General features: G+C 43.3%; 50 non-coding genes across 50 annotated transcripts; all 50 read left to right on the top strand.

The window, feature by feature from the left end:
* The first annotated feature begins 38 nt into the window (after positions 1 to 38).
* Positions 39 to 157, top strand: LOC145572906 (5S ribosomal RNA). The gene has a single exon (XR_014097029.1). It is a non-coding gene; the product is annotated as a 5S ribosomal RNA (ribosomal RNA).
* A 188-nt stretch (positions 158 to 345) lies between these two features.
* On the top strand, positions 346 to 464 carry LOC145572864 (5S ribosomal RNA). Its single transcript, XR_014096989.1, has one exon. It is a non-coding gene; the product is annotated as a 5S ribosomal RNA (ribosomal RNA).
* A 193-nt stretch (positions 465 to 657) lies between these two features.
* Positions 658 to 776, top strand: LOC145572905 (5S ribosomal RNA). Its single transcript, XR_014097028.1, has one exon. It is a non-coding gene; the product is annotated as a 5S ribosomal RNA (ribosomal RNA).
* Positions 777 to 969: 193 nt separating this feature from the next.
* On the top strand, positions 970 to 1,088 carry LOC145572969 (5S ribosomal RNA). Its single transcript, XR_014097088.1, has one exon. It is a non-coding gene; the product is annotated as a 5S ribosomal RNA (ribosomal RNA).
* Positions 1,089 to 1,281: 193 nt separating this feature from the next.
* LOC145572904 (5S ribosomal RNA) lies at positions 1,282 to 1,400 on the top strand. The gene has a single exon (XR_014097027.1). It is a non-coding gene; the product is annotated as a 5S ribosomal RNA (ribosomal RNA).
* Positions 1,401 to 1,588: 188 nt separating this feature from the next.
* LOC145573931 (5S ribosomal RNA) lies at positions 1,589 to 1,707 on the top strand. The gene has a single exon (XR_014097904.1). It is a non-coding gene; the product is annotated as a 5S ribosomal RNA (ribosomal RNA).
* A 188-nt stretch (positions 1,708 to 1,895) lies between these two features.
* LOC145573016 (5S ribosomal RNA) lies at positions 1,896 to 2,014 on the top strand. The gene has a single exon (XR_014097132.1). It is a non-coding gene; the product is annotated as a 5S ribosomal RNA (ribosomal RNA).
* Positions 2,015 to 2,202: 188 nt separating this feature from the next.
* LOC145573932 (5S ribosomal RNA) lies at positions 2,203 to 2,321 on the top strand. The gene has a single exon (XR_014097905.1). It is a non-coding gene; the product is annotated as a 5S ribosomal RNA (ribosomal RNA).
* Positions 2,322 to 2,514: 193 nt separating this feature from the next.
* LOC145573046 (5S ribosomal RNA) lies at positions 2,515 to 2,633 on the top strand. The gene has a single exon (XR_014097160.1). It is a non-coding gene; the product is annotated as a 5S ribosomal RNA (ribosomal RNA).
* Positions 2,634 to 2,821: 188 nt separating this feature from the next.
* LOC145573552 (5S ribosomal RNA) lies at positions 2,822 to 2,940 on the top strand. The gene has a single exon (XR_014097540.1). It is a non-coding gene; the product is annotated as a 5S ribosomal RNA (ribosomal RNA).
* Positions 2,941 to 3,128: 188 nt separating this feature from the next.
* On the top strand, positions 3,129 to 3,247 carry LOC145573672 (5S ribosomal RNA). Its single transcript, XR_014097651.1, has one exon. It is a non-coding gene; the product is annotated as a 5S ribosomal RNA (ribosomal RNA).
* A 188-nt stretch (positions 3,248 to 3,435) lies between these two features.
* Positions 3,436 to 3,554, top strand: LOC145572903 (5S ribosomal RNA). Its single transcript, XR_014097026.1, has one exon. It is a non-coding gene; the product is annotated as a 5S ribosomal RNA (ribosomal RNA).
* Positions 3,555 to 3,742: 188 nt separating this feature from the next.
* LOC145572965 (5S ribosomal RNA) lies at positions 3,743 to 3,861 on the top strand. Its single transcript, XR_014097084.1, has one exon. It is a non-coding gene; the product is annotated as a 5S ribosomal RNA (ribosomal RNA).
* A 188-nt stretch (positions 3,862 to 4,049) lies between these two features.
* Positions 4,050 to 4,168, top strand: LOC145573013 (5S ribosomal RNA). The gene has a single exon (XR_014097129.1). It is a non-coding gene; the product is annotated as a 5S ribosomal RNA (ribosomal RNA).
* Positions 4,169 to 4,356: 188 nt separating this feature from the next.
* Positions 4,357 to 4,475, top strand: LOC145572902 (5S ribosomal RNA). The gene has a single exon (XR_014097025.1). It is a non-coding gene; the product is annotated as a 5S ribosomal RNA (ribosomal RNA).
* Positions 4,476 to 4,664: 189 nt separating this feature from the next.
* On the top strand, positions 4,665 to 4,783 carry LOC145573670 (5S ribosomal RNA). Its single transcript, XR_014097650.1, has one exon. It is a non-coding gene; the product is annotated as a 5S ribosomal RNA (ribosomal RNA).
* Positions 4,784 to 4,976: 193 nt separating this feature from the next.
* On the top strand, positions 4,977 to 5,095 carry LOC145572901 (5S ribosomal RNA). The gene has a single exon (XR_014097024.1). It is a non-coding gene; the product is annotated as a 5S ribosomal RNA (ribosomal RNA).
* A 193-nt stretch (positions 5,096 to 5,288) lies between these two features.
* Positions 5,289 to 5,407, top strand: LOC145573669 (5S ribosomal RNA). The gene has a single exon (XR_014097649.1). It is a non-coding gene; the product is annotated as a 5S ribosomal RNA (ribosomal RNA).
* A 188-nt stretch (positions 5,408 to 5,595) lies between these two features.
* Positions 5,596 to 5,714, top strand: LOC145573668 (5S ribosomal RNA). The gene has a single exon (XR_014097648.1). It is a non-coding gene; the product is annotated as a 5S ribosomal RNA (ribosomal RNA).
* Positions 5,715 to 5,902: 188 nt separating this feature from the next.
* LOC145573667 (5S ribosomal RNA) lies at positions 5,903 to 6,021 on the top strand. The gene has a single exon (XR_014097647.1). It is a non-coding gene; the product is annotated as a 5S ribosomal RNA (ribosomal RNA).
* A 188-nt stretch (positions 6,022 to 6,209) lies between these two features.
* LOC145574021 (5S ribosomal RNA) lies at positions 6,210 to 6,328 on the top strand. The gene has a single exon (XR_014097992.1). It is a non-coding gene; the product is annotated as a 5S ribosomal RNA (ribosomal RNA).
* Positions 6,329 to 6,516: 188 nt separating this feature from the next.
* LOC145573666 (5S ribosomal RNA) lies at positions 6,517 to 6,635 on the top strand. Its single transcript, XR_014097646.1, has one exon. It is a non-coding gene; the product is annotated as a 5S ribosomal RNA (ribosomal RNA).
* A 188-nt stretch (positions 6,636 to 6,823) lies between these two features.
* On the top strand, positions 6,824 to 6,942 carry LOC145573665 (5S ribosomal RNA). Its single transcript, XR_014097645.1, has one exon. It is a non-coding gene; the product is annotated as a 5S ribosomal RNA (ribosomal RNA).
* A 181-nt stretch (positions 6,943 to 7,123) lies between these two features.
* LOC145573664 (5S ribosomal RNA) lies at positions 7,124 to 7,242 on the top strand. The gene has a single exon (XR_014097644.1). It is a non-coding gene; the product is annotated as a 5S ribosomal RNA (ribosomal RNA).
* A 189-nt stretch (positions 7,243 to 7,431) lies between these two features.
* Positions 7,432 to 7,550, top strand: LOC145573663 (5S ribosomal RNA). Its single transcript, XR_014097643.1, has one exon. It is a non-coding gene; the product is annotated as a 5S ribosomal RNA (ribosomal RNA).
* Positions 7,551 to 7,739: 189 nt separating this feature from the next.
* On the top strand, positions 7,740 to 7,858 carry LOC145573661 (5S ribosomal RNA). Its single transcript, XR_014097641.1, has one exon. It is a non-coding gene; the product is annotated as a 5S ribosomal RNA (ribosomal RNA).
* Positions 7,859 to 8,046: 188 nt separating this feature from the next.
* LOC145573660 (5S ribosomal RNA) lies at positions 8,047 to 8,165 on the top strand. The gene has a single exon (XR_014097640.1). It is a non-coding gene; the product is annotated as a 5S ribosomal RNA (ribosomal RNA).
* A 181-nt stretch (positions 8,166 to 8,346) lies between these two features.
* On the top strand, positions 8,347 to 8,465 carry LOC145573659 (5S ribosomal RNA). The gene has a single exon (XR_014097639.1). It is a non-coding gene; the product is annotated as a 5S ribosomal RNA (ribosomal RNA).
* A 189-nt stretch (positions 8,466 to 8,654) lies between these two features.
* Positions 8,655 to 8,773, top strand: LOC145573658 (5S ribosomal RNA). Its single transcript, XR_014097638.1, has one exon. It is a non-coding gene; the product is annotated as a 5S ribosomal RNA (ribosomal RNA).
* A 189-nt stretch (positions 8,774 to 8,962) lies between these two features.
* Positions 8,963 to 9,081, top strand: LOC145573657 (5S ribosomal RNA). Its single transcript, XR_014097637.1, has one exon. It is a non-coding gene; the product is annotated as a 5S ribosomal RNA (ribosomal RNA).
* Positions 9,082 to 9,269: 188 nt separating this feature from the next.
* On the top strand, positions 9,270 to 9,388 carry LOC145573656 (5S ribosomal RNA). The gene has a single exon (XR_014097636.1). It is a non-coding gene; the product is annotated as a 5S ribosomal RNA (ribosomal RNA).
* Positions 9,389 to 9,576: 188 nt separating this feature from the next.
* LOC145573654 (5S ribosomal RNA) lies at positions 9,577 to 9,695 on the top strand. The gene has a single exon (XR_014097635.1). It is a non-coding gene; the product is annotated as a 5S ribosomal RNA (ribosomal RNA).
* A 188-nt stretch (positions 9,696 to 9,883) lies between these two features.
* Positions 9,884 to 10,002, top strand: LOC145573653 (5S ribosomal RNA). The gene has a single exon (XR_014097634.1). It is a non-coding gene; the product is annotated as a 5S ribosomal RNA (ribosomal RNA).
* Positions 10,003 to 10,190: 188 nt separating this feature from the next.
* On the top strand, positions 10,191 to 10,309 carry LOC145573652 (5S ribosomal RNA). The gene has a single exon (XR_014097633.1). It is a non-coding gene; the product is annotated as a 5S ribosomal RNA (ribosomal RNA).
* A 188-nt stretch (positions 10,310 to 10,497) lies between these two features.
* Positions 10,498 to 10,616, top strand: LOC145573651 (5S ribosomal RNA). The gene has a single exon (XR_014097632.1). It is a non-coding gene; the product is annotated as a 5S ribosomal RNA (ribosomal RNA).
* Positions 10,617 to 10,804: 188 nt separating this feature from the next.
* LOC145572846 (5S ribosomal RNA) lies at positions 10,805 to 10,923 on the top strand. The gene has a single exon (XR_014096972.1). It is a non-coding gene; the product is annotated as a 5S ribosomal RNA (ribosomal RNA).
* Positions 10,924 to 11,111: 188 nt separating this feature from the next.
* Positions 11,112 to 11,230, top strand: LOC145573649 (5S ribosomal RNA). Its single transcript, XR_014097630.1, has one exon. It is a non-coding gene; the product is annotated as a 5S ribosomal RNA (ribosomal RNA).
* A 188-nt stretch (positions 11,231 to 11,418) lies between these two features.
* Positions 11,419 to 11,537, top strand: LOC145573009 (5S ribosomal RNA). The gene has a single exon (XR_014097125.1). It is a non-coding gene; the product is annotated as a 5S ribosomal RNA (ribosomal RNA).
* Positions 11,538 to 11,725: 188 nt separating this feature from the next.
* On the top strand, positions 11,726 to 11,844 carry LOC145572845 (5S ribosomal RNA). Its single transcript, XR_014096971.1, has one exon. It is a non-coding gene; the product is annotated as a 5S ribosomal RNA (ribosomal RNA).
* A 188-nt stretch (positions 11,845 to 12,032) lies between these two features.
* On the top strand, positions 12,033 to 12,151 carry LOC145572844 (5S ribosomal RNA). Its single transcript, XR_014096970.1, has one exon. It is a non-coding gene; the product is annotated as a 5S ribosomal RNA (ribosomal RNA).
* A 188-nt stretch (positions 12,152 to 12,339) lies between these two features.
* On the top strand, positions 12,340 to 12,458 carry LOC145572843 (5S ribosomal RNA). The gene has a single exon (XR_014096969.1). It is a non-coding gene; the product is annotated as a 5S ribosomal RNA (ribosomal RNA).
* Positions 12,459 to 12,646: 188 nt separating this feature from the next.
* Positions 12,647 to 12,765, top strand: LOC145573648 (5S ribosomal RNA). Its single transcript, XR_014097629.1, has one exon. It is a non-coding gene; the product is annotated as a 5S ribosomal RNA (ribosomal RNA).
* Positions 12,766 to 12,953: 188 nt separating this feature from the next.
* Positions 12,954 to 13,072, top strand: LOC145572842 (5S ribosomal RNA). Its single transcript, XR_014096968.1, has one exon. It is a non-coding gene; the product is annotated as a 5S ribosomal RNA (ribosomal RNA).
* Positions 13,073 to 13,260: 188 nt separating this feature from the next.
* Positions 13,261 to 13,379, top strand: LOC145573647 (5S ribosomal RNA). The gene has a single exon (XR_014097628.1). It is a non-coding gene; the product is annotated as a 5S ribosomal RNA (ribosomal RNA).
* A 188-nt stretch (positions 13,380 to 13,567) lies between these two features.
* On the top strand, positions 13,568 to 13,686 carry LOC145573008 (5S ribosomal RNA). The gene has a single exon (XR_014097124.1). It is a non-coding gene; the product is annotated as a 5S ribosomal RNA (ribosomal RNA).
* A 188-nt stretch (positions 13,687 to 13,874) lies between these two features.
* Positions 13,875 to 13,993, top strand: LOC145572840 (5S ribosomal RNA). The gene has a single exon (XR_014096966.1). It is a non-coding gene; the product is annotated as a 5S ribosomal RNA (ribosomal RNA).
* Positions 13,994 to 14,181: 188 nt separating this feature from the next.
* On the top strand, positions 14,182 to 14,300 carry LOC145572839 (5S ribosomal RNA). The gene has a single exon (XR_014096965.1). It is a non-coding gene; the product is annotated as a 5S ribosomal RNA (ribosomal RNA).
* A 188-nt stretch (positions 14,301 to 14,488) lies between these two features.
* On the top strand, positions 14,489 to 14,607 carry LOC145572838 (5S ribosomal RNA). The gene has a single exon (XR_014096964.1). It is a non-coding gene; the product is annotated as a 5S ribosomal RNA (ribosomal RNA).
* A 188-nt stretch (positions 14,608 to 14,795) lies between these two features.
* LOC145573005 (5S ribosomal RNA) lies at positions 14,796 to 14,914 on the top strand. The gene has a single exon (XR_014097122.1). It is a non-coding gene; the product is annotated as a 5S ribosomal RNA (ribosomal RNA).
* A 188-nt stretch (positions 14,915 to 15,102) lies between these two features.
* LOC145572837 (5S ribosomal RNA) lies at positions 15,103 to 15,221 on the top strand. The gene has a single exon (XR_014096963.1). It is a non-coding gene; the product is annotated as a 5S ribosomal RNA (ribosomal RNA).
* The last annotated feature ends 108 nt before the right edge of the window (positions 15,222 to 15,329 follow it).

Here is a 15,329-nt window from a genome sequence, read left to right as displayed (position 1 = left end):
GGAAAGGGTATAAATAAAAATTAACGCTCTAAGTAAATGGGTGCGATCATACCAGCACTAATGCACCGGATCCCATCAGAACTCCGCAGTTAAGCGTGCTTGGGCGAGAGTAGTGCTAGGATGGGTGACCTCCTGGGAAGTCCTCGTGTTGCACCCCTTTTTCGGCGAATTCGGAATTTATTTTTGTTTTTGGTTATTTTGATTTGAGACGCGTAGATCCCGAAAAACTAACCAATTTGAAAGAAAAAAATGTTTAGTTCGGGCGATCGGGCGCAAAGTTACGGCATTTTAAAAGAAATCAGGGGCTGGAAAGGGTATAAATAAAAATTAACGCTCTAAGTAATTGGGAGTGATCATACCAGCACTAATGCACCGGATCCCATCAGAACTCCGCAGTTAAGCGTGCTTGGGCGAGAGTAGTACTAGGATGGGTGACCTCCTGGGAAGTCCTCGTGTTGCACCCCTTTTTCGGCGAATTCGGAATTTATTTTTGTTTTTGGTTATTTTGATTTGAGACGCGTAGATCCCGAAAAACTAACCAATTTGAAAGAAAAAAATGTTTAGTTCGGGCGATCGGGCGCAAAGTTACGGCATTTTAAAAGAAATCAGGGGCTGGAAAGGGTATAAATAAAATAAAAATTAACGCTCTAAGTAAATGGGTGCGATCATACCAGCACTAATGCACCGGATCCCATCAGAACTCCGCAGTTAAGCGTGCTTGGGCGAGAGTAGTGCTAGGATGGGTGACCTCCTGGGAAGTCCTCGTGTTGCACCCCTTTTTCGGCGAATTCGGAATTTATTTTTGTTTTTGGTTATTTTGATTTGAGACGCGTAGATCCCGAAAAACTAACCAATTTGAAAGAAAAAAATGTTTAGTTCGGGCGATCGGGCGCAAAGTTACGGCATTTTAAAAGAAATCAGGGGCTTGAAAGGGTATAAATAAAATAAAAATTAACGCTCTAAGTAAATGGGTGCGATCATACCAGCACTAATGCACCGGATCCCATTAGAACTCCGCAGTTAAGCGTGCTTGGGCGAGAGTAGTGCTAGGATGGGTGACCTCCTGGGAAGTCCTCGTGTTGCACCCCTTTTTCGGCGAATTCGGAATTTATTTTTGTTTTTGGTTATTTTGATTTGAGACGCGTAGATCCCGAAAAACTAACCAATTTGAAAGAAAAAAATGTTTAGTTCGGGCGATCGGGCGCAAAGTTACGGCATTTTAAAAGAAATCAGGGGCTGGATAGGGTATAAATAAAATAAAAATTAACGCTCTAAGTAAATGGGTGCGATCATACCAGCACTAATGCACCGGATCCCATCAGAACTCCGCAGTTAAGCGTGCTTGGGCGAGAGTAGTGCTAGGATGGGTGACCTCCTGGGAAGTCCTCGTGTTGCACCCCTTTTTCGGCGAATTCGGAATTTATTTTTGTTTTTGGTTATTTTGATTTGAGACGCGTAGATCCCGAAAAACTAACCAATTTGAAAGAAAAAAATGTTTAGTTCGGGCGATCGGGCGCAAAGTTACGGCATTTTAAAACAAATCAGGGGCTGGAAAGGGTATAAATAAAAATTAACGCTCTAAGTAAATGGGTGCGGTCATACCAGCACTAATGCACCGGATCCCATCAGAACTCCGCAGTTAAGCGTGCTTGGGCGAGAGTAGTACTAGGATGGGTGACCTCCTGGGAAGTCCTCGTGTTGCACCCCTTTTTCGGCGAATTCGGAATTTATTTTTGTTTTTGGTTATTTTGATTTGAGACGCGTAGATCCCGAAAAACTAACCAATTTGAAAGAAAAAAATGTTTAGTTCGGGCGATCGGGCGCAAAGTTACGGCATTTTAAAAGAAATCAGGGGCTGGAAAGGGTATAAATAAAAATTAACGCTCTAAGTAAATGGGTGCGATCATACCAGCACTAATGCACCGGATCCCATCAGAACTCTGCAGTTAAGCGTGCTTGGGCGAGAGTAGTGCTAGGATGGGTGACCTCCTGGGAAGTCCTCGTGTTGCACCCCTTTTTCGGCGAATTCGGAATTTATTTTTGTTTTTGGTTATTTTGATTTGAGACGCGTAGATCCCGAAAAACTAACCAATTTGAAAGAAAAAAATGTTTAGTTCGGGCGATCGGGCGCAAAGTTACGGCATTTTAAAAGAAATCAGGGGCTGGAAAGGGTATAAATAAAAATTAACGCTCTAAGTAATTGGGTGCGATCATACCTGCACTAATGCACCGGATCCCATCAGAACTCCGCAGTTAAGCGTGCTTGGGCGAGAGTAGTACTAGGATGGGTGACCTCTTGGGAAGTCCTCGTGTTGCACCCCTTTTTCGACGAATTCGGAATTTATTTTTGTTTTTGGTTATTTTGATTTGAGACGCGTAGATCCCGAAAAACTAACCAATTTGAAAGAAAAAAATGTTTAGTTCGGGCGATCGGGCGCAAAGTTACGGCATTTTAAAAGAAATCAGGGGCTGGAAAGGGTATAAATAAAATAAAAATTAACGCTCTAAGTAAATGGGTGCGATCATACCAGCACTAATGCACCGGATCCCATCAGAACTCCGCAGTTAAGCGTGCTTGGGCGAGTGTAGTGCTAGGATGGGTGACTTCCTGGGAAGTCCTCGTGTTGCACCCCTTTTTCGGCGAATTCGGAATTTATTTTTGTTTTTGGTTATTTTGATTTGAGACGCGTAGATCCCGAAAAACTAACCAATTTGAAAGAAAAAAACGTTTAGTTCGGGCGATCGGGCGCAAAGTTACGGCATTTTAAAAGAAATCGGGGGCTGGAAAGGGTATAAATAAAAATTAACGCTCTAAGTAAATGGGTGCGATCATACCAGCACTAATGCACCGGATCCCATCAGAACTCCGCAGTTAAGAGTGCTTGGGCGAGAGTAGTACTAGGATGGGTGACCTCCTGGGAAGTCCTCGTGTTGCACCCCTTTTTCGGCGAATTCGGAATTTATTTTTGTTTTTGGTTATTTTGATTTGAGACGCGTAGATCCCGAAAAACTAACCAATTTGAAAGAAAAAAACGTTTAGTTCGGGCGATCGGGCGCAAAGTTACGGCATTTTAAAAGAAATCGGGGGCAAGAAAGGGTATAAATAAAAATTAACGCTCTAAGTAAATGGGTGCGATCATACCAGCACTAATGCACCGGATCCCATCAGAACTCCGCAGTTAAGCGTGCTTGGGCGAGAGTAGTACTAGGATGGGTGACCTCCTGGGAAGTCCTCGTGTTGCACCCCTTTTTCGGCGAATTCAGAATTTATTTTTGTTTTTGGTTATTTTGATTTGAGACGCGTAGATCCCGGAAAACTAACCAATTTGAAAGAAAAAAACGTTTAGTTCGGGCGATCGGGCGCAAAGTTACGGCATTTTAAAAGAAATCGGGGGCTGGAAAGGGTATAAATAAAAATTAACGCTCTAAGTAAATGGGTGCGATCATACCAGCACTAATGCACCGGATCCCATCAGAACTCCGCAGTTAAGCGTGCTTGGGCGAGAGTAGTGCTAGGATGGGTGACCTCCTGGGAAGTCCTCGTGTTGCACCCCTTTTTCGGCGAATTCGGAATTTATTTTTGTTTTTGGTTATTTTGATTTGAGACGCGTAGATCCCGAAAAACTAACCAATTTGAAAGAAAAAAACGTTTAGTTCGGGCGATCGGGCGCAAAGTTACGGCATTTTAAAAGAAATCGGGGGCTGGAAAGGGTATAAATAAAAATTAACGCTCTAAGTAAATGGGTGCGATCATACCATCACTAATGCACCGGATCCCATCAGAACTCCGCAGTTAAGCGTGCTTGGGCGAGAGTAGTACTAGGATGGGTGACCTCCTGGGAAGTCCTCGTGTTGCACCCCTTTTTCGGCGAATTCGGAATTTATTTTTGTTTTTGGTTATTTTGATTTGAGACGCGTAGATCCCGAAAAACTAACCAATTTGAAAGAAAAAAACGTTTAGTTCGGGCGATCGGGCGCAAAGTTACGGCATTTTAAAAGAAATCAGGGGCTGGAAAGGGTATAAATAAAAATTAACGCTCTAAGTAAATGGGTGCGATCATACCAGCACTAATGCACCGGATCCCGTCAGAACTCCGCAGTTAAGCGTGCTTGGGCGAGAGTAGTACTAGGATGGGTGACCTCCTGGGAAGTCCTCTTGTTGCACCCCTTTTTCGGCGAATTCGGAATTTATTTTTGTTTTTGGTTATTTTGATTTGAGACGCGTAGATCCCGAAAAACTAACCAATTTGAAAGAAAAAAATGTTTAGTTCGGGCGATCGGGCGCAAAGTTACGGCATTTTAAAAGAAATCAGGGGCTGGAAAGGGTATAAATAAAAATTAACGCTCTAAGTAAATGGGTGCGATCATACCAGCACTAATGCACCGGATCCCATCAGAACTCCGCAGTTAAGCGTGCTTGGGCGAGAGTAGTGCTAGGATGGGTGACCTCCTGGGAAGTCCTCGTGTTGCACCCCTTTTTCGGCGAATTCGGAATTTATTTTTGTTTTTGGTTATTTTGATTTGAGACGCGTAGATCCCGAAAAACTAACCAATTTGAAAGAAAAAAAATGTTTAGTTCGGGCGATCGGGCGCAAAGTTACAGCATTTTAAAAGAAATCAGGGGCTGGAAAGGGTATAAATAAAAATTAACGCTCTAAGTAATTGGGTGCGATCATACCAGCACTAATGCACCGGATCCCATCAGAACTCCGCAGTTAAGCGTGCTTGGGCGAGAGTAGTACTAGGATGGGTGACCTCCTGGGAAGTCCTCGTGTTGCACCCCTTTTTCGACGAATTCGGAATTTATTTTTGTTTTTGGTTATTTTGATTTGAGACGCGTAGATCCCGAAAAACTAACCAATTTGAAAGAAAAAAATGTTTAGTTCGGGCGATCGGGCGCAAAGTTACGGCATTTTAAAAGAAATCAGGGGCTGGAAAGGGTATAAATAAAATAAAAATTAACGCTCTAAGTAAATGGGTGCGATCATACCAGCACTAATGCACCGGATCCCATCAGAACTCCGCAGTTAAGCGTGCTTGGGCGAGAGTAGTGCTAGGATGGGTGACCTCCTGGGAAGTCCTCGTGTTGCACCCCTTTTTCGGCGAATTCGGAATTTATTTTTGTTTTTGGTTATTTTGATTTGAGACGCGTAGATCCCGAAAAACTAACCAATTTGAAAGAAAAAAATGTTTAGTTCGGGCGATCGGGCGCAAGGTTACGGCATTTTAAAAGAAATCAGGGGCTGGATAGGGTATAAATAAAATAAAAATTAACGCTCTAAGTAAATGGGTGCGATCATACCAGCACTAATGCACCGGATCCCATCAGAACTCCGCAGTTAAGCGTGCTTGGGCGAGAGTAGTACTAGGATGGGTGACCTCCTGGGAAGTCCTCGTGTTGCACCCCTTTTTCGGCGAATTCGGAATTTATTTTTGTTTTTGGTTATTTTGATTTGAGACGCGTAGATCCCGAAAAACTAACCAATTTGAAAGAAAAAAATGTTTAGTTCGGGCGATCGGGCGCAAAGTTACGGCATTTTAAAAGAAATCAGGGGCTGGAAAGGGTATAAATAAAAATTAACGCTCTAAGTAAATGGGTGCGATCATACCAGCACTAATGCACCGGATCCCATCAGAACTCCGCAGTTAAGCGTGCTTGGGCGAGAGTAGTACTAGGATGGGTGACCTCCTGGGAAGTCCTCGTGTTGCACCCCTTTTTCGGCGAATTCGGAATTTATTTTTGTTTTTGGTTATTTTGATTTGAGACGCGTAGATCCCGAAAAACTAACCAATTTGAAAGAAAAAAATGTTTAGTTCGGGCGATCGGGCGCAAAGTTACGGCATTTTAAAAGAAATCAGGGGCTGGAAAGGGTATAAATAAAAATTAACGCTCTAAGTAAATGGGTGCGATCATACCAGCACTAATGCACCGGATCCCATCAGAACTCCGCAGTTAAGCGTGCTTGGGCGAGAGTAGTACTAGGATGGGTGACCTCCTGGGAAGTCCTCGTGTTGCACCCCTTTTTCGGCGAATTCGGAATTTATTTTTGTTTTTGGTTATTTTGATTTGAGACGCGTAGATCCCGAAAAACTAACCAATTTGAAAGAAAAAAATGTTTAGTTCGGGCGATCGGGCGCAAGGTTACGGCATTTTAAAAGAAATCAGGGGCTGGAAAGGGTATAAATAAAAATTAACGCTCTAAGTAAATGGGTGCGATCATACCAGCACTAATGCACCGGATCCCATCAGAACTCCGCAGTTAAGCGTGCTTGGGCGAGAGTAGTACTAGGATGGGTGATCTCCTGGGAAGTCCTCGTGTTGCACCCCTTTTTCGGCGAATTCGGAATTTATTTTTGTTTTTGGTTATTTTGATTTGAGACGCGTAGATCCCGAAAAACTAACCAATTTGAAAGAAAAAAATGTTTAGTTCGGGCGATCGGGCGCAAAGTTACGGCATTTTAAAAGAAATCAGGGGCTGGAAAGGGTATAAATAAAAATTAACGCTCTAAGTAAATGGGTGCGATCATACCAGCACTAATGCACCGGATCCCATCAGAACTCCGCAGTTAAGCGTGCTTGGGCGAGAGTAGTACTAGGATGGGTGACCTCCTGGGAAGTCCTCGTGTTGCACCCCTTTTTCGGCGAATTCGGAATTTATTTTTGTTTTTGGTTATTTTGATTTGAGACGCGTAGATCCCGAAAAACTAACAAATTTGAAAGAAAAAAACGTTTAGTTCGGGCGATCGGGCGCAAAGTTACGGCATTTTAAAAGAAATCGGGGGCTGGAAAGGGTATAAATAAAAATTAACGCTCTAAGTAAATGGGTGCGATCATACCAGCACTAATGCACCGGATCCCATCAGAACTCCGCAGTTAAGCGTGCTTGGGCGAGAGTAGTACTAGGATGGGTGACCTCCTGGGAAGTCCTCGTGTTGCACCCCTTTTTCGGCGAATTCGGAATTTATTTTTGTTTTTGGTTATTTTGATTTGAGACGCGTAGATCCCGAAAAACTAACCAATTTGAAAGAAAAAAAATGTTTAGTTCGGGCGCAAAGTTACGGCATTTTAAAAGAAATCAGGGGCCGGAAAGGGTATAAATAAAAATTAACGCTCTAAGTAAATGGGTGCGATCATACCAGCACTAATGCACCGGATCCCATCAGAACTCCGCAGTTAAGCGTGCTTGGGCGAGAGTAGTACTAGGATGGGTGACCTCCTGGGAAGTCCTCGTGTTGCACCCCTTTTTCGGCGAATTCGGAATTTATTTTTGTTTTTGGTTATTTTGATTTGAGACGCGTAGATCCCGAAAAACTAACCAATTTGAAAGAAAAAAAATGTTTAGTTCGGGCGATCGGGCGCAAAGTTACGGCATTTTAAAAGAAATCAGGGGCCGGAAAGGGTATAAATAAAAATTAACGCTCTAAGTAAATGGGTGCGATCATACCAGCACTAATGCACCGGATCCCATCAGAACTCCGCAGTTAAGCGTGCTTGGGCGAGAGTAGTACTAGGATGGGTGACCTCCTGGGAAGTCCTCGTGTTGCACCCCTTTTTCGGCGAATTCGGAATTTATTTTTGTTTTTGGTTATTTTGATTTGAGACGCGTAGATCCCGAAAAACTAACCAATTTGAAAGAAAAAAAATGTTTAGTTCGGGCGATCGGGCGCAAAGTTACGGCATTTTAAAAGAAATCAGGGGCCGGAAAGGGTATAAATAAAAATTAACGCTCTAAGTAAATGGGTGCGATCATACCAGCACTAATGCACCGGATCCCATCAGAACTCCGCAGTTAAGCGTGCTTGGGCGAGAGTAGTACTAGGATGGGTGACCTCCTGGGAAGTCCTCGTGTTGCACCCCTTTTTCGGCGAATTCGGAATTTATTTTTGTTTTTGGTTATTTTGATTTGAGACGCGTAGATCCCGAAAAACTAACAAATTTGAAAGAAAAAAACGTTTAGTTCGGGCGATCGGGCGCAAAGTTACGGCATTTTAAAAGAAATCGGGGGCTGGAAAGGGTATAAATAAAAATTAACGCTCTAAGTAAATGGGTGCGATCATACCAGCACTAATGCACCGGATCCCATCAGAACTCCGCAGTTAAGCGTGCTTGGGCGAGAGTAGTACTAGGATGGGTGACCTCCTGGGAAGTCCTCGTGTTGCACCCCTTTTTCGGCGAATTCGGAATTTATTTTTGTTTTTGGTTATTTTGATTTGAGACGCGTAGATCCCGAAAAACTAACCAATTTGAAAGAAAAAAAATGTTTAGTTCGGGCGCAAAGTTACGGCATTTTAAAAGAAATCAGGGGCCGGAAAGGGTATAAATAAAAATTAACGCTCTAAGTAAATGGGTGCGATCATACCAGCACTAATGCACCGGATCCCATCAGAACTCCGCAGTTAAGCGTGCTTGGGCGAGAGTAGTACTAGGATGGGTGACCTCCTGGGAAGTCCTCGTGTTGCACCCCTTTTTCGGCGAATTCGGAATTTATTTTTGTTTTTGGTTATTTTGATTTGAGACGCGTAGATCCCGAAAAACTAACCAATTTGAAAGAAAAAAAATGTTTAGTTCGGGCGATCGGGCGCAAAGTTACGGCATTTTAAAAGAAATCAGGGGCCGGAAAGGGTATAAATAAAAATTAACGCTCTAAGTAAATGGGTGCGATCATACCAGCACTAATGCACCGGATCCCATCAGAACTCCGCAGTTAAGCGTGCTTGGGCGAGAGTAGTACTAGGATGGGTGACCTCCTGGGAAGTCCTCGTGTTGCACCCCTTTTTCGGCGAATTCGGAATTTATTTTTGTTTTTGGTTATTTTGATTTGAGACGCGTAGATCCCGAAAAACTAACCAATTTGAAAGAAAAAAAATGTTTAGTTCGGGCGATCGGGCGCAAAGTTACGGCATTTTAAAAGAAATCAGGGGCCGGAAAGGGTATAAATAAAAATTAACGCTCTAAGTAAATGGGTGCGATCATACCAGCACTAATGCACCGGATCCCATCAGAACTCCGCAGTTAAGCGTGCTTGGGCGAGAGTAGTACTAGGATGGGTGACCTCCTGGGAAGTCCTCGTGTTGCACCCCTTTTTCGGCGAATTCGGAATTTATTTTTGTTTTTGGTTATTTTGATTTGAGACGCGTAGATCCCGAAAAACTAACCAATTTGAAAGAAAAAAATGTTTAGTTCGGGCGATCGGGCGCAAAGTTACGGCATTTTAAAAGAAATCAGGGGCTGGAAAGGGTATAAATAAAAATTAACGCTCTAAGTAAATGGGTGCGATCATACCAGCACTAATGCACCGGATCCCATCAGAACTCCGCAGTTAAGCGTGCTTGGGCGAGAGTAGTACTAGGATGGGTGACCTCCTGGGAAGTCCTCGTGTTGCACCCCTTTTTCGGCGAATTCGGAATTTATTTTTGTTTTTGGTTATTTTGATTTGAGACGCGTAGATCCCGAAAAACTAACCAATTTGAAAGAAAAAAATGTTTAGTTCGGGCGATCGGGCGCAAGGTTACGGCATTTTAAAAGAAATCAGGGGCTGGAAAGGGTATAAATAAAAATTAACGCTCTAAGTAAATGGGTGCGATCATACCAGCACTAATGCACCGGATCCCATCAGAACTCCGCAGTTAAGCGTGCTTGGGCGAGAGTAGTACTAGGATGGGTGACCTCCTGGGAAGTCCTCGTGTTGCACCCCTTTTTCGGCGAATTCGGAATTTATTTTTGTTTTTGGTTATTTTGATTTGAGACGCGTAGATCCCGAAAAACAAACCAATTTGAAAGAAAAAAATGTTTAGTTCGGGCGATCGGGCGCAAAGTTACGGCATTTTAAAAGAAATCAGGGGCTGGAAAGGGTATAAATAAAAATTAACGCTCTAAGTAAATGGGTGCGATCATACCAGCACTAATGCACCGGATCCCATCAGAACTCCGCAGTTAAGCGTGCTTGGGCGAGAGTAGTACTAGGATGGGTGACCTCCTGGGAAGTCCTCGTGTTGCACCCCTTTTTCGGCGAATTCGGAATTTATTTTTGTTTTTGGTTATTTTGATTTGAGACGCGTAGATCCCGAAAAACTAACCAATTTGAAAGAAAAAAATGTTTAGTTCGGGCGATCGGGCGCAAAGTTACGGCATTTTAAAAGAAATCAGGGGCTGGAAAGGGTATAAAAAAAAATTAACGCTCTAAGTAAATGGGTGCGATCATACCAGCACTAATGCACCGGATCCCATCAGAACTCCGCAGTTAAGCGTGCTTGGGCGAGAGTAGTACTAGGATGGGTGACCTCCTGGGAAGTCCTCGTGTTGCACCCCTTTTTCGGCGAATTCGGAATTTATTTTTGTTTTTGGTTATTTTGATTTGAGACGCGTAGATCCCGAAAAACTAACCAATTTGAAAGAAAAAAATGTTTAGTTCGGGCGATCGGGCGCAAAGTTACGGCATTTTAAAAGAAATCAGGGGCTGGAAAGGGTATAAATAAAAATTAACGCTCTAAGTAAATGGGTGCGATCATACCAGCACTAATGCACCGGATCCCATCAGAACTCCGCAGTTAAGCGTGCTTGGGCGAGAGTAGTACTAGGATGGGTGACCTCCTGGGAAGTCCTCGTGTTGCACCCCTTTTTCGGCGAATTCGGAATTTATTTTTGTTTTTGGTTATTTTGATTTGAGACGCGTAGATCCCGAAAAACTAACCAATTTGAAAGAAAAAAATGTTTAGTTCGGGCGATCGGGCGCAAAGTTACGGCATTTTAAAAGAAATCAGGGGCTGGAAAGGGTATAAATAAAAATTAACGCTCTAAGTAAATGGGTGCGATCATACCAGCACTAATGCACCGGATCCCATCAGAACTCCGCAGTTAAGCGCGCTTGGGCGAGAGTAGTACTAGGATGGGTGACCTCCTGGGAAGTCCTCGTGTTGCACCCCTTTTTCGGCGAATTCGGAATTTATTTTTGTTTTTGGTTATTTTGATTTGAGACGCGTAGATCCCGAAAAACTAACCAATTTGAAAGAAAAAAATGTTTAGTTCGGGCGATCGGGCGCAAAGTTACGGCATTTTAAAAGAAATCAGGGGCTGGAAAGGGTATAAATAAAAATTAACGCTCTAAGTAAATGGGTGCGATCATACCAGCACTAATGCACCGGATCCCATCAGAACTCCGCAGTTAAGCGTGCTTGGGCGAGAGTAGTACTAGGATGGGTGACCTCCTGGGAAGTCCTCGTGTTGCACCCCTTTTTCGGCGAATTCGGAATTTATTTTTGTTTTTGGTTATTTTGATTTGAGACGCGTAGATCCCGAAAAACTAACCAATTTGAAAGAAAAAAATGTTTAGTTCGGGCGATCGGGCGCAAAGTTACGGCATTTTAAAAGAAATCAGGGGCTGGAAAGGGTATAAATAAAAATTAACGCTCTAAGTAAATGGGTGCGATCATACCAGCACTAATGCATCGGATCCCATCAGAACTCCGCAGTTAAGCGCGCTTGGGCGAGAGTAGTACTAGGATGGGTGACCTCCTGGGAAGTCCTCGTGTTGCACCCCTTTTTCGGCGAATTCGGAATTTATTTTTGTTTTTGGTTATTTTGATTTGAGACGCGTAGATCCCGAAAAACTAACCAATTTGAAAGAAAAAAATGTTTAGTTCGGGCGATCGGGCGCAAAGTTACGGCATTTTAAAAGAAATCAGGGGCTGGAAAGGGTATAAATAAAAATTAACGCTCTAAGTAAATGGGTGCGATCATACCAGCACTAATGCACCGGATCCCATCAGAACTCCGCAGTTAAGCGCGCTTGGGCGAGAGTAGTACTAGGATGGGTGACCTCCTGGGAAGTCCTCGTGTTGCACCCCTTTTTCGGCGAATTCGGAATTTATTTTTGTTTTTGGTTATTTTGATTTGAGACGCGTAGATCCCGAAAAACTAACCAATTTGAAAGAAAAAAATGTTTAGTTCGGGCGATCGGGCGCAAAGTTACGGCATTTTAAAAGAAATCAGGGGCTGGAAAGGGTATAAATAAAAATTAACGCTCTAAGTAAATGGGTGCGATCATACCAGCACTAATGCACCGGATCCCATCAGAACTCCGCAGTTAAGCGCGCTTGGGCGAGAGTAGTACTAGGATGGGTGACCTCCTGGGAAGTCCTCGTGTTGCACCCCTTTTTCGGCGAATTCGGAATTTATTTTTGTTTTTGGTTATTTTGATTTGAGACGCGTAGATCCCGAAAAACTAACCAATTTGAAAGAAAAAAATGTTTAGTTCGGGCGATCGGGAGCAAAGTTACGGCATTTTAAAAGAAATCAGGGGCTGGAAAGGGTATAAATAAAAATTAACGCTCTAAGTAAATGGGTGCGATCATACCAGCACTAATGCACCGGATCCCATCAGAACTCCGCAGTTAAGCGCGCTTGGGCGAGAGTAGTACTAGGATGGGTGACCTCCTGGGAAGTCCTCGTGTTGCACCCCTTTTTCGGCGAATTCGGAATTTATTTTTGTTTTTGGTTATTTTGATTTGAGACGCGTAGATCCCGAAAAACTAACCAATTTGAAAGAAAAAAATGTTTAGTTCGGGCGATCGGGCGCAAAGTTACGGCATTTTAAAAGAAATCAGGGGCTGGAAAGGGTATAAATAAAAATTAACGCTCTAAGTAAATGGGTGCGATCATACCAGCACTAATGCACCGGATCCCATCAGAACTCCGCAGTTAAGCGTGCTTGGGCGAGAGTAGTACTAGGATGGGTGACCTCCTGGGAAGTCCTCGTGTTGCACCCCTTTTTCGGCGAATTCGGAATTTATTTTTGTTTTTGGTTATTTTGATTTGAGACGCGTAGATCCCGAAAAACTAACCAATTTGAAAGAAAAAAATGTTTAGTTCGGGCGATCGGGCGCAAAGTTACGGCATTTTAAAAGAAATCAGGGGCTGGAAAGGGTATAAATAAAAATTAACGCTCTAAGTAAATGGGTGCGATCATACCAGCACTAATGCACCGGATCCCATCAGAACTCCGCAGTTAAGCGCGCTTGGGCGAGAGTAGTACTAGGATGGGTGACCTCCTGGGAAGTCCTCGTGTTGCACCCCTTTTTCGGCGAATTCGGAATTTATTTTTGTTTTTGGTTGTTTTGATTTGAGACGCGTAGATCCCGAAAAACTAACCAATTTGAAAGAAAAAAATGTTTAGTTCGGGCGATCGGGCGCAAAGTTACGGCATTTTAAAAGAAATCAGGGGCTGGAAAGGGTATAAATAAAAATTAACGCTCTAAGTAAATGGGTGCGATCATACCAGCACTAATGCACCGGATCCCATCAGAACTCCGCAGTTAAGCGTGCTTGGGCGAGAGTAGTACTAGGATGGGTGACCTCCTGGGAAGTCCTCGTGTTGCACCCCTTTTTCGGCGAATTCGGAATTTATTTTTGTTTTTGGTTATTTTGATTTGAGACGCGTAGATCCCGAAAAACTAACCAATTTGAAAGAAAAAAATGTTTAGTTCGGGCGATCGGGCGCAAAGTTACGGCATTTTAAAAGAAATCAGGGGCTGGAAAGGGTATAAATAAAAATTAACGCTCTAAGTAAATGGGTGCGATCATACCAGCACTAATGCATCGGATCCCATCAGAACTCCGCAGTTAAGCGCGCTTGGGCGAGAGTAGTACTAGGATGGGTGACCTCCTGGGAAGTCCTCGTGTTGCACCCCTTTTTCGGCGAATTCGGAATTTATTTTTGTTTTTGGTTATTTTGATTTGAGACGCGTAGATCCCGAAAAACTAACCAATTTGAAAGAAAAAAATGTTTAGTTCGGGCGATCGGGCGCAAAGTTACGGCATTTTAAAAGAAATCAGGGGCTGGAAAGGGTATAAATAAAAATTAACGCTCTAAGTAAATGGGTGCGATCATACCAGCACTAATGCACCGGATCCCATCAGAACTCCGCAGTTAAGCGCGCTTGGGCGAGAGTAGTACTAGGATGGGTGACCTCCTGGGAAGTCCTCGTGTTGCACCCCTTTTTCGGCGAATTCGGAATTTATTTTTGTTTTTGGTTATTTTGATTTGAGACGCGTAGATCCCGAAAAACTAACCAATTTGAAAGAAAAAAATGTTTAGTTCGGGCGATCGGGCGCAAAGTTACGGCATTTTAAAAGAAATCAGGGGCTGGAAAGGGTATAAATAAAAATTAACGCTCTAAGTAAATGGGTGCGATCATACCAGCACTAATGCACCGGATCCCATCAGAACTCCGCAGTTAAGCGCGCTTGGGCGAGAGTAGTACTAGGATGGGTGACCTCCTGGGAAGTCCTCGTGTTGCACCCCTTTTTCGGCGAATTCGGAATTTATTTTTGTTTTTGGTTATTTTGATTTGAGACGCGTAGATCCCGAAAAACTAACCAATTTGAAAGAAAAAAATGTTTAGTTCGGGCGATCGGGAGCAAAGTTACGGCATTTTAAAAGAAATCAGGGGCTGGAAAGGGTATAAATAAAAATTAACGCTCTAAGTAAATGGGTGCGATCATACCAGCACTAATGCACCGGATCCCATCAGAACTCCGCAGTTAAGCGCGCTTGGGCGAGAGTAGTACTAGGATGGGTGACCTCCTGGGAAGTCCTCGTGTTGCACCCCTTTTTCGGCGAATTCGGAATTTATTTTTGTTTTTGGTTATTTTGATTTGAGACGCGTAGATCCCGAAAAACTAACCAATTTGAAAGAAAAAAATGTTTAGTTCGGGCGATCGGGCGCAAAGTTACGGCATTTTAAAAGAAATCAGGGGCTGGAAAGGGTATAAATAAAAATTAACGCTCTAAGTAAATGGGTGCGATCATACCAGCACTAATGCATCGGATCCCATCAGAACTCCGCAGTTAAGCGCGCTTGGGCGAGAGTAGTACTAGGATGGGTGACCTCCTGGGAAGTCCTCGTGTTGCACCCCTTTTTCGGCGAATTCGGAATTTATTTTTGTTTTTGGTTATTTTGATTTGAGACGCGTAGATCCCGAAAAACTAACCAATTTGAAAGAAAAAAATGTTTAGTTCGGGCGATCGGGCGCAAAGTTACGACATTTTAAAAGAAATCAGGGGCTGGAAAGGGTATAAATAAAAATTAACGCTCTAAGTAAATGGGTGCGATCATACCAGCACTAATGCACCGGATCCCATCAGAACTCCGCAGTTAAGCGCGCTTGGGCGAGAGTAGTACTAGGATGGGTGACCTCCTGGGAAGTCCTCGTGTTGCACCCCTTTTTCGGCGAATTCGGAATTTATTTTTGTTTTTGGTTATTTTGATTTGAGACACGTAGATCCCGAAAAACTAACCAATTTGAAAGAAAAAAATGTTTAGTTCGGGCG

This window comes from Chenopodium album, chromosome 12 (genome assembly GCF_948465745.1).
Source record: "Chenopodium album chromosome 12, dcCheAlbu1.1, whole genome shotgun sequence".
Classification (NCBI taxonomy): domain Eukaryota; kingdom Viridiplantae; phylum Streptophyta; class Magnoliopsida; order Caryophyllales; family Amaranthaceae; genus Chenopodium; species Chenopodium album.
Note: the sequence above shows the minus strand (reverse complement) of the source record. Positions and strands in the feature narration are given on the sequence as shown.